Raw genomic sequence first — 13,054 nt, forward strand, 5'->3', positions numbered from 1 at the left:
GAAGTCCATAGAAATGTCTGCCCACTTCTACTCTAGAATGGGTAAAGGCTGAAGTGTCCCTGCTGGTCTCTGGTGCTCTACCTTCCCTTGCTGACAGGTAAAACACTTAGCCACATAATCTGCAATGTCTCTACGCATACCACTACACCAGAAATATCTCCTCAAGTCTTTGTACATCTTGGTGGTTCCTGGATGCATTGTATATCGGGTACGATGTGCTTCATCAAACAACTCCTTCTTCAGCTCCACACTGGCTGGCATAACTAATCGACCCTTCATTCGAAGGCCCCCATCTGCTCCAATGGTCCAATCATCCTTGGGCTCTTTGGAAATCTCCTCCTTCCGAATTTGAATCCAAGAGTCCTCTAACTGAGCTCTGACTACTCTGTCCCTCCAAGATGGCTGCACTGATATAGCTCCTAAATATGTGCTGGTCCCGCCAAACTCTGGCCTAAAGTCGAATTGGCTAAGAGTGAGAAGATCTTTATACAATGAGCCCCTCAAAGTCGCAACCTGATGTCAACGTTTCCTACTCAAAGCATCTGCTACGACGTTCGCCTTACCCGGATGATACTGAATCGCGAACTTGTAGTCCTTGATGAACTCAATCCATCACCGCTGCCTTTGATTAAGTTCCTTCTGGGAGAAAAGGTACTTCAAACTCTGATGGTCTGTGAAAAGCTTGAACTGCACTCCATATAAGTAATGTCTCCACGCCTTCAGCGCGAATACAACTGCTGCTAACTCTAAATCATGAGTAGGGTAGTTCTGCTCATGAACTCTCAACTGCCATGAGATGTATGCTACTACCTTCTGAGTCTGCATTAGAACACCTCCCAAACCTGTTAACAACGTGTGTGTGTACACAATAAATGTCCTATCATTGCTCGGAATAGTAAAAACTGGCGCCGTAGTGAACTTAGCCTTCAAGATATCAAAAGCCTTCTGGCACTCCATGCTCCAAGAAAACTGTACACCCTCTTTGTAAGGCGTGTAAGGGGCATCGCAATCTTCAAGAAGTCGTGAATGAACTTCCTGTAATATCCGACCAATCCCAAAAAGCTACAAATCTCGGTAACCATTTTTGGCGGTTCCCAAACAAGTACTGCGGAAACCTTAGTTGGGTCTACCGCTATGCCCTCTCTGCTGACAAGATGGCCAAGAAACCTGACTTTAGAAATCCAAAACTCACACTTGTTGAACTTAGCATATAGCTGATGTTCACACAAGGTCTGCAAAGCCAAACATAGATGATGCTCGTGTTCTAACTCCGATCTCGAATAGATAAGAATATCATCAATGAACACAATCACGAACTGGACCAAAATGGATGGAAGACCTGGTTCATTAAATCCATGAATACCATGGGTGCATTGGTCAACCCAAATGGCATAACCAAAAACTCAAAGGACCCATATCGAGTCAAAAAGACGATCTTGGGAATATCCATCTCCCGGACCCGCAACTGATGATAACCAGAACGAAGATCAATCTTCGAGAAATACTATGCTCCCTGTAGTTGATCGAACAAGTCATCAATCCGAGGTAAAGGATATTTATTCTGGATAGTGATCTTGTTCAACTCATGGTAGTCGATACACAATCGCATACTACCATCCTTCTTCTTCACGAAGAGGACCGACGCTCCCCACGAAGAATGACTCCGACGAATAAAGCCCTGAACTAACAACTCATCCAACTGGGTCTGTAGCTCCCTCCTCTTAGCAGGTGCCATACGATAGGGTACTCGGGATATTAGGGATGTGCCTAGCTATAACCCAATACAGAACTCAACCTCTCACAGGAGGTAACCCAGGTATGTCCTAAAAGACATCCTAAAAATCTGAGACAACTCTAGTCTCGCATATATCCACACTCTGATCCCGAAGCATCACCTCCTCGATGTACGCTAGTAATAACTCCGCAAACTGGTTCCCATGAGAGGTTACCACAACTAACTCGGACCCATCAGACGCTCGCAACTTGACTATTTTTGCAAAACAGTCGATACTGACGCAGTAGGAATATAGCCAATCCATACCAAGAATAACATCGAACTCTGACATGCTCAACAATATCAGGTCGACAACAAACTCTGACTCATCTAAACTGATGATACACTTCCTAAAAATGCTCTCCAAGAGCGACATCTCAACTAGAAGGATGGAAACTGATAAAGGAATATCTAGAGGCTGAGCTACGAGCTAAAGTCTACTCATAAAAGCATAAGATATGAATGAGTGAGAAGCTCCCGAATCGAAAAGAATACGGGCTAGAAAGGAGTTCTTAGAGAACGCACCCTCCACTACGGCCCCGCTCGCACCATGATCACGAGGAACTACGGAACCTGACTTTAGAAATCCAAAACTCACACTTGTTGAACTTAGCATATAGCTGATGTTCACACAAGGTCTGCAAAGCCAAACATAGATGATGCTCGTGTTCTAACTCCGATCTCGAATAGATAAGAATATCATCAATGAACACAATCACGAACTGGACCAAAATGGATGGAAGACCTGGTTCATTAAATCCATGAATACCATGGGTGCATTGGTCAACCCAAATGGCATAACCAAAAACTCAAAGGACCCATATCGAGTCAAAAAGACGATCTTGGGAATATCCATCTCCCGGACCCGCAACTGATGATAACCAGAACGAAGATCAATCTTCGAGAAATACTATGCTCCCTGTAGTTGATCGAACAAGTCATCAATCCGAGGTAAAGGATATTTATTCTGGATAGTGATCTTGTTCAACTCATGGTAGTCGATACACAATCGCATACTACCATCCTTCTTCTTCACGAAGAGGACCGACGCTCCCCACGAAGAATGACTCCGACGAATAAAGCCCTGAACTAACAACTCATCCAACTGGGTCTGTAGCTCCCTCCTCTTAGCAGGTGCCATACGATAGGGTACTCGGGATATTAGGGATGTGCCTAGCTATAACCCAATACAGAACTCAACCTCTCACAGGAGGTAACCCAGGTATGTCCTAAAAGACATCCTAAAAATCTGAGACAACTCTAGTCTCGCATATATCCACACTCTGATCCCGAAGCATCACCTCCTCGATGTACGCTAGTAATAACTCCGCAAACTGGTTCCCATGAGAGGTTACCACAACTAACTCGGACCCATCAGACGCTCGCAACTTGACTATTTTTGCAAAACAGTCGATACTGACGCAGTAGGAATATAGCCAATCCATACCAAGAATAACATCGAACTCTGACATGCTCAACAATATCAGGTCGACAACAAACTCTGACTCATCTAAACTGATGATACACTTCCTAAAAATGCTCTCCAAGAGCGACATCTCAACTAGAAGGATGGAAACTGATAAAGGAATATCTAGAGGCTGAGCTACGAGCTAAAGTCTACTCATAAAAGCATAAGATATGAATGAGTGAGAAGCTCCCGAATCGAAAAGAATACGGGCTAGAAAGGAGTTCTTAGAGAACGCACCCTCCACTACGGCCCCGCTCGCACCATGATCACGAGGAACTACGGCATACACTCTGCCCGTATCTGGAAGTTGCTCTGCTGCTGGAGGTGGGGTATACCGGACTACCTACCCCTGAAGGACCTCCTGAACTGTATGAACCTGCCCTCAATTATAGGAACTACTGGCGGTGCCTCAAGTCTCGCCTGCTGACTCTGACCTCGGCCCTAGAATCTACCCTGCAGCTGATTCTACCCTCTCCCTTGCTGGGCTCCTGCTGGTGTACTGTGATACTCCGATGCTTTGTGGCTAGTCTTGTGACACTTAAAACAAGTGCCCTGGAACTTGCGCTGCTGAGGTGCTCTCTGCTCATTCTGGGGTCCTCTCTTATGAGAGCCTTGCTGCTGCTACTGCTGGGGTCCTAAAAAAGGCCTCTTATTCTTGCCCTTTTCCTTGTTGTTCCCCTCCTTGTCCTTCTGGAACATGGCTGACTCATTCTCCTGAGAGATGGCAGTATCCGCTACCTCTCGAACTGAATAAAACCTCCTAGAAGCGATGTATCGACGAAGGCTGGGGCAAAGTCCTGCTAGAAACATCTGAGCTTGGCGCTCTCCGGTCTGCTACATACCCATGAAATGAAGTAGACTCATAAATCTGCTCTCAAAATCCACTACTGACATGTCTCCTTGAGTCAATCTAGATAACTCAAGATCTTTCCCGGCCCGTACCGCGGAAGAGATAAACTGCTCATCAAAGAAATAAGTGAAGTCCTCCCAAGTGAGTGTCATCCTCTGATCTGGAGTGAACTGCAACCGATACCATCTCCCTACATCTCCCTTGAGACTTTAAGATGCCAGCCTCTGCTTCTGAAATGATGTCATATTCAGTATCTCAAGAATGTTGCTCACATCCTCCTTCCACTTATGCGCTGCCAGTGAATCTGATGATCCCTGAAACTCCGATTCTCTCATCTTCTGGTATCTCTCCACCAGATGGAGCCAAGCCTCCTGCTTTGCTGCTCTATCCACAACTGTCTACGGGGTAGGTGCTGGTGTGTTCCTCTGTAAACCCTCCGCAACTGGAAAAGCTAGTACAACCGGTAGTGGAACTACTGGTGGTGGTGGGGTGATGTGACTCATCACAAGCTCCTCAAGAGTTGCCATCCTTGCGGCTATGGGAGCCATCAGATCTATCAGGTATTGGGGAGCCTGCTGCGGCTCGGGTGGAGTGAGCCATCAGATCTATCAGGTATTGGGGAGCCTGCTGCGGCTCGGGTGGAGTATGCTGCGGTGCTGGTGGAGCCTGCTGTGGCTCTGCCTGACCAGCTCTCTGAGTGTGAGGTCTAATGCGTCCTGCCATCTGATCGCATAGAAGAAGGTTTATGAGTCCTGAAACAAAACGTATATGGATCTCATGTAAATAGAGAGTTCATATCATATATCATTCACGCGAATACTTTTAATATCATAAAAAATTCCGTAATTTTTTTGAATACACATATATAACGTCCTCACTCGTACTAGAATTTCTTAGCGGACTCTATACATGAATCCAAAGAAACTCTATTCTAACTCCATGACTCGACATAGGATAATCCTAAGGATACTAGAACTAGAGCTCTGATACCAACTGTGACGCTCCTGGTTTCAACAAGGCTGCAGTCCAAGGTGAAACCAAGAATGTCAAACCTGCCATGCACCATACCGTGCAATAACATGTTTCACCATCACCGTAAATATCTATCTAGTGGAATCAATAACCGGTGTAGGTACAAAACAGGCAAAAGAGAAAATACAGAAGAAATATAAAATAACAGATACTCTGAAGAAAAGTCATCATCACTGACATAAATGAATAAATCTCTAAGAAGAAAATATCTGAACTGATACAACTGTCTCACAATATAAAATCAAATGAAGTATTACTAAGGCACATTCGCCTTTTTCAAAACTAGAAATAATATCTCAAAATATTTAGCACAATACATCTACTGTGGAGTTCTGACATAACTACTAACATTGTCTATAAATAATGACTAAAGCAAATCCATCGAGCTACGGCTCTCCGTGCACCTGGCTCGTTACCTAAAAGTGAGGGAAACAACGAGCGTCAAAGAGCTATAGCGAGTAACATCTCAACCAACCCTAAGGGGAAGGGCTAGTTGGATAGAAAATAATTATTAATACATATAGATAGTCAATCATAAACTCTGAAATAAAATGGAAGTTTGATATTTAGGAATTTACAACATGTGCGTGTGTAACTCACAATCCCTTAAGCTCATATTGTAAATAGCTAACTATCAAATCCAAACTACAATGTGGAGTAATGACTCCATCTCTAACCATACCATAAATAATCTGTCAAACATCAAATATGAAATCCTGAAATAGCTTAAGGTCCAACACGAGGACTGTAGTAGATTATAGTCCAACACGAGGACTGTAGTGGATTATAGTCTAACACGAGGACTGTAGTGGATTATAGTCCATCACGAGGACTTAAATAGTTTATAATCCCTCACAAGGACTTCAATAGCTCACAGTCCAACACGAGGACTTCAGTAGCTCATAGTCCTTCACAAGGACTTCAATAGCTCACAGTCCAACACGAGGACTTTAATAGTTTATAGTCCGACACAAGGACTCTCATAACTTATAGTCCAACACGAGGACTATAACATGTGAATGATGTCAAACCAACATATATACTATTCACCCTCATACCCCGGTTAATAAATATAAGACCCATGTCTGTAGTCAACTCATGTACACGATTCTTAGGGTATATCAAACCCATATAACATAGATATTATGCCAGCCACACAACTCTAAGCACAATAGGACAAAAGTGGAAAAATCCCCAGTGGTTGACCGCCACAGTCGTCCGTAATTGGGGCAGAAGATTACTACTTCTGTGCACGACACACGGTCGATCGCCACGGTCGACCGCGTAAAAGCAGAAACCCTAGTTTAGGTTTCTGTTCAACGTGGTTTGATCCAAATCTTTCGTGCGATGATTATATACATTATTAATCCTTCATAAGTGATTTAGCATAACCAGAACATGTGAAAATTTTAGTCTAATCATTATCGATAGAACGAATCAAATTTTAAACATGTAAATTTCGTGTCGAAAACTTTGAAAAACAAAAATCTTTCTTGCAAAACTCTTGTTAGACATACACTCAAATCTAGATCTGTATTAAGAATTTCGTGGGTGAGCTTTATTAACTGAAAACTCGTTCTCTTTGCAAAATAAATCTAGATCTGTATTAAGAATTTCGTGGGTGAGCTTTATTAACTGAAAACTCGTTCTCTTTGCAAAATACAACATATAGATCTATTTTTATACTTTATTAACTGAAAACTCGTTCTCTTTGCAAAATACAACATATAGATCTATTTTTATACAAAATCTAGCAAGTTAGGCTCACAAAACACATGAAAAACATTATTAAAACATCTAAAAATGTGTATAGGGTTGAGCGAGATGAAACTCGCCTGAGAGGTGATGAACTACTGTGGGTAAGGTCGTGAGAAGGTTCTCCTTCGCTAAACACCACCGGATCTCGCTCGAACTCCCAAAACTTATCAAGAAACACCCAAAAATTAGGGTTAGGGTTTGCAAGAGGGTAGGGGGAGGCTTCTAGGGTTTTCTGAGATGATGAGGAGGCTCTCACGAATAAAATAATATATATATGAGCCCTCCAACCCGAGCCAAAAACCCAAACTGACCCGAAACAGGAAAACTGGCAAAACTCTCAGCGTTTGACCACGCAAGATGCAGAGGCCTCCTGCCACAACTGCGCGTGCGGACGTCGACCGCCATGGTCGACGACGTAGGTTTTCTTCTGTTTGTGCATGTTGTAGATGTGCTGATCTTGACACTCGATTCCTCTCACATAAATACACTTGTTTGATCCTCAAACACTTGTTATCATACTCATATATGATATGAACATATATTTCATAATAAAAACTCATTAATCAAATTCTACGGGGTTTTACAATATCCCCCCTTCTCACATTCGTTTGATTGTTAACCCTAATTAAAAAAGATTTTCTTTTTACCATCCTTTTTAGTCGCTTTTAATTTCTAAGGTTGCATTACATATAATAGTAGGAATTCACCAAAGGGATTTGAGCATCTTGTTTGGCACACACTTGAAAATTTTCTTAAGGGCAAAACCCCCTAATCAAGATAAGGTGGGGGATTTTATCACCCTTTTCTTAGCCCAAAAATCACTAATTCCTCACTATACAAACCCAAGTCTCTTAAAACTCATTAGACGTTGGCCCCTAAGAATTTGAGCTCATTAAGGAACAAAGAATCTCTAAGTGAATCGGTTCAAGTTTTCTTGGATTAATTGGTGTTTAAGGCAAGGTTTTGGGGTTGCGTAAAGTGCTCTGTAAGGAACGAGGTACTTAATTGATCTTTGTGTTAGACCCTAGAGGGGGTGTGATTAGGGTCTTATGCTAATCTAATCCGATTAAATGCCAATTAAAACTAATTAATAAGTTATCCTAGCAAGTATAAAATACAACAAGATACGTAAGCTAGGATAAGCAATATGAACAAATGAATATATCCTATCAATGAGATATTACAAATATATGAGCAAGGATATATGAACTAACACAAGGGTAAAATAAACAATCTACACAAGTGATAGGGTAATATGATGAGCAATACACAAAGGCGATATAAGATATGAAAACAAGAATAAGAACGCCAATGCAATCACAAACAAAACGATATGTTTACGAGGTTCGGTCCCCACGACCTACGTCCCCGCTCCTCACCTCGAGGAGATCTCCACTATCACAACCGGGTTTTCTACGTTCACCCGAATAACGTTTACACCTCACACTCGGTTTTCTAGCTAACCGAAAACTTTACAATCAACACTCTTGCAATCACACTCTACACCCACTAAGTGTTGGAACTAGACGTGTCTCCCTCAAGTGTTAGGAATTACAACCTCTCGTCACCTACCCCACTCCTCTTGGGACGATCCCCGACTCTCGCCACACACTTCTCTCTTGGTGTACAAGTGTATTACAAAGTGTATCCTCACAATTAAGGCTCAATACAAAGTGTTTGTTCTCTACAATGGATGAGAACGAATTGTAAGCTCACTCTCTAAGATACACAATCTCACAACCCAATTATACTATGAATGTAAATACAATAAGCTCAATAGGTTGTGTGTGAACAAAGAGATAATAAAATCAACTAAACTCAATATGAACACTAGCTTAATAAAAAGATAATCAAACAATATAAAATATGAAGCTAGATTGAGTTTAGAAAACTTCTCAATAGATCAAGAGTGGAAGGAGAAGAGTTGGATGCTCAAACACCAATAGATGATCTCCTCAAGCTCTTGTGGAAGTGATTCACAAAACCAAAACACTCAAATGCTTAAAAGCTTATAAACACACTTAAACCAAACATAAACCCTTGATTAAAACTTTCTTAAACTTGTTTTTAAAACTCTCTTTTTCTACTTGAAAAGACATCAGCAATGGGGTATATATACCCACTAGAAATCTCAGCAAAAACCCCAAAACAAAATGACCAAAAAACCCCAGCAAACAGCTCAGAGAAAGAGCCGTTAAAAGACAACGGTCATATTGTCGGTCGACCGAAAATCCCGTCGGTCGACCGATGGAAAAATTCGGTCGACCGATGGAAAGTTCGGTCGACCGTTATCCAGGTCGAAAACAACAAAACAAGCAAACACTTATCCGGTCGACCGGTGCGGTCGACCGATGGAGCTTTTCGGTCGACCGGACCGGTCGACCGACCAACTCTCTGGACCATGCTGACGAAAAAACAAACGAGCGGTCGACCGGTGCGGTCGACCGAAAACAGACATTTCAAAACCTGATTTTAAAGCTGACTTTTAAGACTTTGGAAAAATGTTAAAAATAACAAATGAAGTCCAAAAATTATGAAACTTTGGAAAATGTATATAAACATGTAAATGAACATGTTACAAAAAGAATTTTCCAAATTGCATTTCCCATTTGTGAAAAATCATCATTTTGCAAAATAGTTCAAAAACATGAAAACCTGAAAATTGATATTTTGATATTTTGACTTAAACAACATTTTGAAACCTTATGAAATGATTGTATAGACTTGATAAAAGATATAACATGTTGTTATGAAGTCTATAATCTAGAAATACAATATTTTCATAAATTTGCATATTCTATGCAATATATTCAAAACACTAAATATGATTTCATTAAATATAAGCTTGTTAAAGGGAAAATCATATATAGGCATATAAACATGAAACAAAATAGTATTTTCCAATTCTATTCATTTGTTTCATAGTAAAACTTGAAAACTATCAAACCAAAACATATATGTATATATATAACTATATATATACAAAATCCAAAACGTGTATGTGCGTATATGATTGAGCTTAAAGTACTAACACACATAATATAAATTCCTAAACTAAATTACCCAAGCAAATGTGTGTGTATAGATATTGAGCTTAACGTACTTAACACACATAATATAAATCCTAAACTACATTACCCAAGCAATCTTGATCTTCAATTAAGCTTGACTTGGTACACGTGCGGATGAAGCTTGAACTTGATCTTTAACTTTGAATTTGCAAGGCTTCACCGACATTCCGCCAACCTCCTTTGGATATGATCGTTGAAGCTCTATTCCATCCATCCTCCAACTACGTTGTTTGTCTACAAAACATAGGAATGCACAAACACTAGACAAACAACATTAGTGATAAATTGTTTGTTAAACATCATCAAAACAAGAAGGCCAACACTTTGATCACCCTCTAGTACTATCCTTAACTGGCTAATTGACCGAGTAAAACTTTGATCTTTTCACTTAAGGAGTTTTTGATTAGGAGCTATTCTAGCTAAGTTAGGCTTAACCCTAGAGTTTAGAGTGATTGAAAAGTGATTGTTTTTATTTGTTTTAGTTAGGTTCTTCCTTTATTTCTTTTTTTCTCATAATAAAAAAACTAACTTTTATTTTTCTTTATATATATATATATATATATATATATATATATATATATATATATATATTTGGTGTATGCAAACGTGGATTAGGGACAACACAAACCGTTTAATTCGTTTTGAACAATTTCAAGAAATGGCCTACAATAATCCACCGGTTCTTCAAGACATGTGTTACCCCACTAGGGATGCAATCTCTTCTTGCATTAAGTTCCCTAAAGCAAATGGAACAAATTTTGAGCTTTGACCACACTACATAAACATGCTCCCAAAAAATTCTCAGAAATGAAACTAAAGACGCCTATATTTTTATCTTAGAATTTGAGGAAGTATGTCTTATGATCAAAATTAGAGAATTATCTGAAGATGCAATAAAACTCAAATTTATTCCATTTTCTCTCAAGGACAAGATAAAAAATGGCTGTATAGCTTGCCTACAAATTCCATCTCAACTTGGGATGAATTTGTCACCATATTTCTTAAGAAAATTTTTCCAATTCATAAAACGGTTAAGCTTAGAAACATCATTCAAAATTTTAAAATTATCCAGAGAGAACCTTTCTGAAAGTATTTTGACCGATTTAAAGACCTTCTTATCCAATGTCTTCAACATGGTCTCAAAAAATAGCGGTTATGCCAAATCATCTATGAAGGATTGGATTATTCTTTGAAAACTTCCTTAGAGTTGATGTGCTAGGGGGATTTTATGAAAAAGAACGTTGACGAAGTGTGAGAGTTTTTAGAGAATCTATCTGAGAAAACCATGCAGTGGGAACATTATGATGATAGGGTTTCGTCGGTTCCTCAACCTAAGTCCAGTGGTTTCCTTAAAGTCGAACATAGCATCTAAAGCAAAGATGGCTATAATCATGTGAATGTTAGAAGCCCTAGAAATCAAAGAAAGAGGCCCAGCTCAACTCAGTAAAATTTCTGCCTCAGATTGTCATAACTATCTTTCACCATCTCATGTTTCAGAAGAATGTCCTCTCTTAGGAAACACTCAACCACTAGGACAGATTAACGCTGCATTTCACTGTCCTGTGAATGATCCATTTTCTCCAACCTATAACCCAGGTTGGAGAAATCACCCCAATTTTGCATAGAATCAAGGAAATCTCTCCAGAAATCAAATTTTTATTCTCACTTCAAACCAACAATTTTCTAGGGGAGTCACAATTCCTTTCAGTTCTTAACCAAATTTTTAACAACTCAATCTGCCATATCAAAATCAGTCTCCTCATCATCAAGCTGTAACTCACACTTCTCCCAATTTAGATCATGATAAGTGTCTCAATATCTTGGAAAAGGATTTAGAAACCATAATTAAGGCCTCTACACAAATCGCGAATATGTTGACTCAAACATCCACCACTTTAAATTCCTTCAATGCAATCAACCGAAAAAATACTCAACTCTAACACTCAAGCCATAGCTAGATTAGAAACCTAACTTGGTCAACTAGCTAATGCCATGAGTGAAAGAGAGAGAAAAATTTTCGAGTCAACTCGTGGTCAACCCTAAGGACATAGATCTAGTTCATCCTATAAAGCTCAAGTGAATGCAATCTATTCACTACAGTCAGGAAGACAGGTCAATAATTAAGTTAGAACACTTCCAACTCTTGAACCAGAACAAATTCCTTCCTCTTCTGATGACTCTATTCAATAATCACCCCTCTCAGATGACCAAGAACCCGAACCTGAGCCTACTTTTGACAGGTTTAGCCCAGTTGCTCCCTTCCCAGATAGACTCAGGCCTAGGAAACACTCCTATCAAGAGGAGAAGATCCTAGAAACTTTCAAATTGGTTATGGTCAACATTCCTCTGTTAGATGTAATTGAACAAATCTCATCTTATGTTAAATTTTTAAAAAAATTATGCACTAAGAAGAGAAGAATAAATGTTCTGAAGAAAGTCTTTTTGGTTACCAATATCAGTGATATGCTCTCAAAGCCAATATCTTTGAAACGTAAAGATCCAGGTTGTCCCATCATTTCATGTGTCATTAGAAATACCTACATTGATAATGCGTTTTTAGACTTAGGGGTCAGTATTAATTTTCTTTCTTATTTAGTCTACCAGCAACTAGGTGTAGGCGAACTAAAACTAACCAGGTGCACGTTACAGTTAGCTGATAGATCTGTCAAGGTCCCATTGGGTGAGATAGATGGTGTTCTGATTAAGGTCGGGAATTTTATTTTTCCAGTGGATTTTGTAGTCTTGGAAATACAGCCTGTTTCAAATCCCAAAGAACAAATACATGTCATCTTAGGACGACCATTCTTAGACACTTCTAATGCTCTCATCAACTGTAGAACTGGTCAAATGAAGCTGTCCTTTAGGAATTTGACTGCTGATGTTAGCATTTTCAATCCAAGGAACCAACTAAATAATCAGCCTCTAAAAATAAATTAAATTCAGGAAAGAATAGAAGAAGAAGATGAGTCAGATCTGAATTTTGAGAAAAATTTTGTTGAGGAGCTGGAGTTGTTAGAAAAAACAGATCAGGTTTTTCAGATAAGGAAAATGTGTTGAATACTTGTTTCTTTGAACTGACTTTTGAAGAACTCTTTCTTAAT

Source organism: Asparagus officinalis, chromosome 5 (assembly GCF_001876935.1).
Source record: "Asparagus officinalis chromosome 5, Aspof.V1, whole genome shotgun sequence".
Classification (NCBI taxonomy): domain Eukaryota; kingdom Viridiplantae; phylum Streptophyta; class Magnoliopsida; order Asparagales; family Asparagaceae; genus Asparagus; species Asparagus officinalis.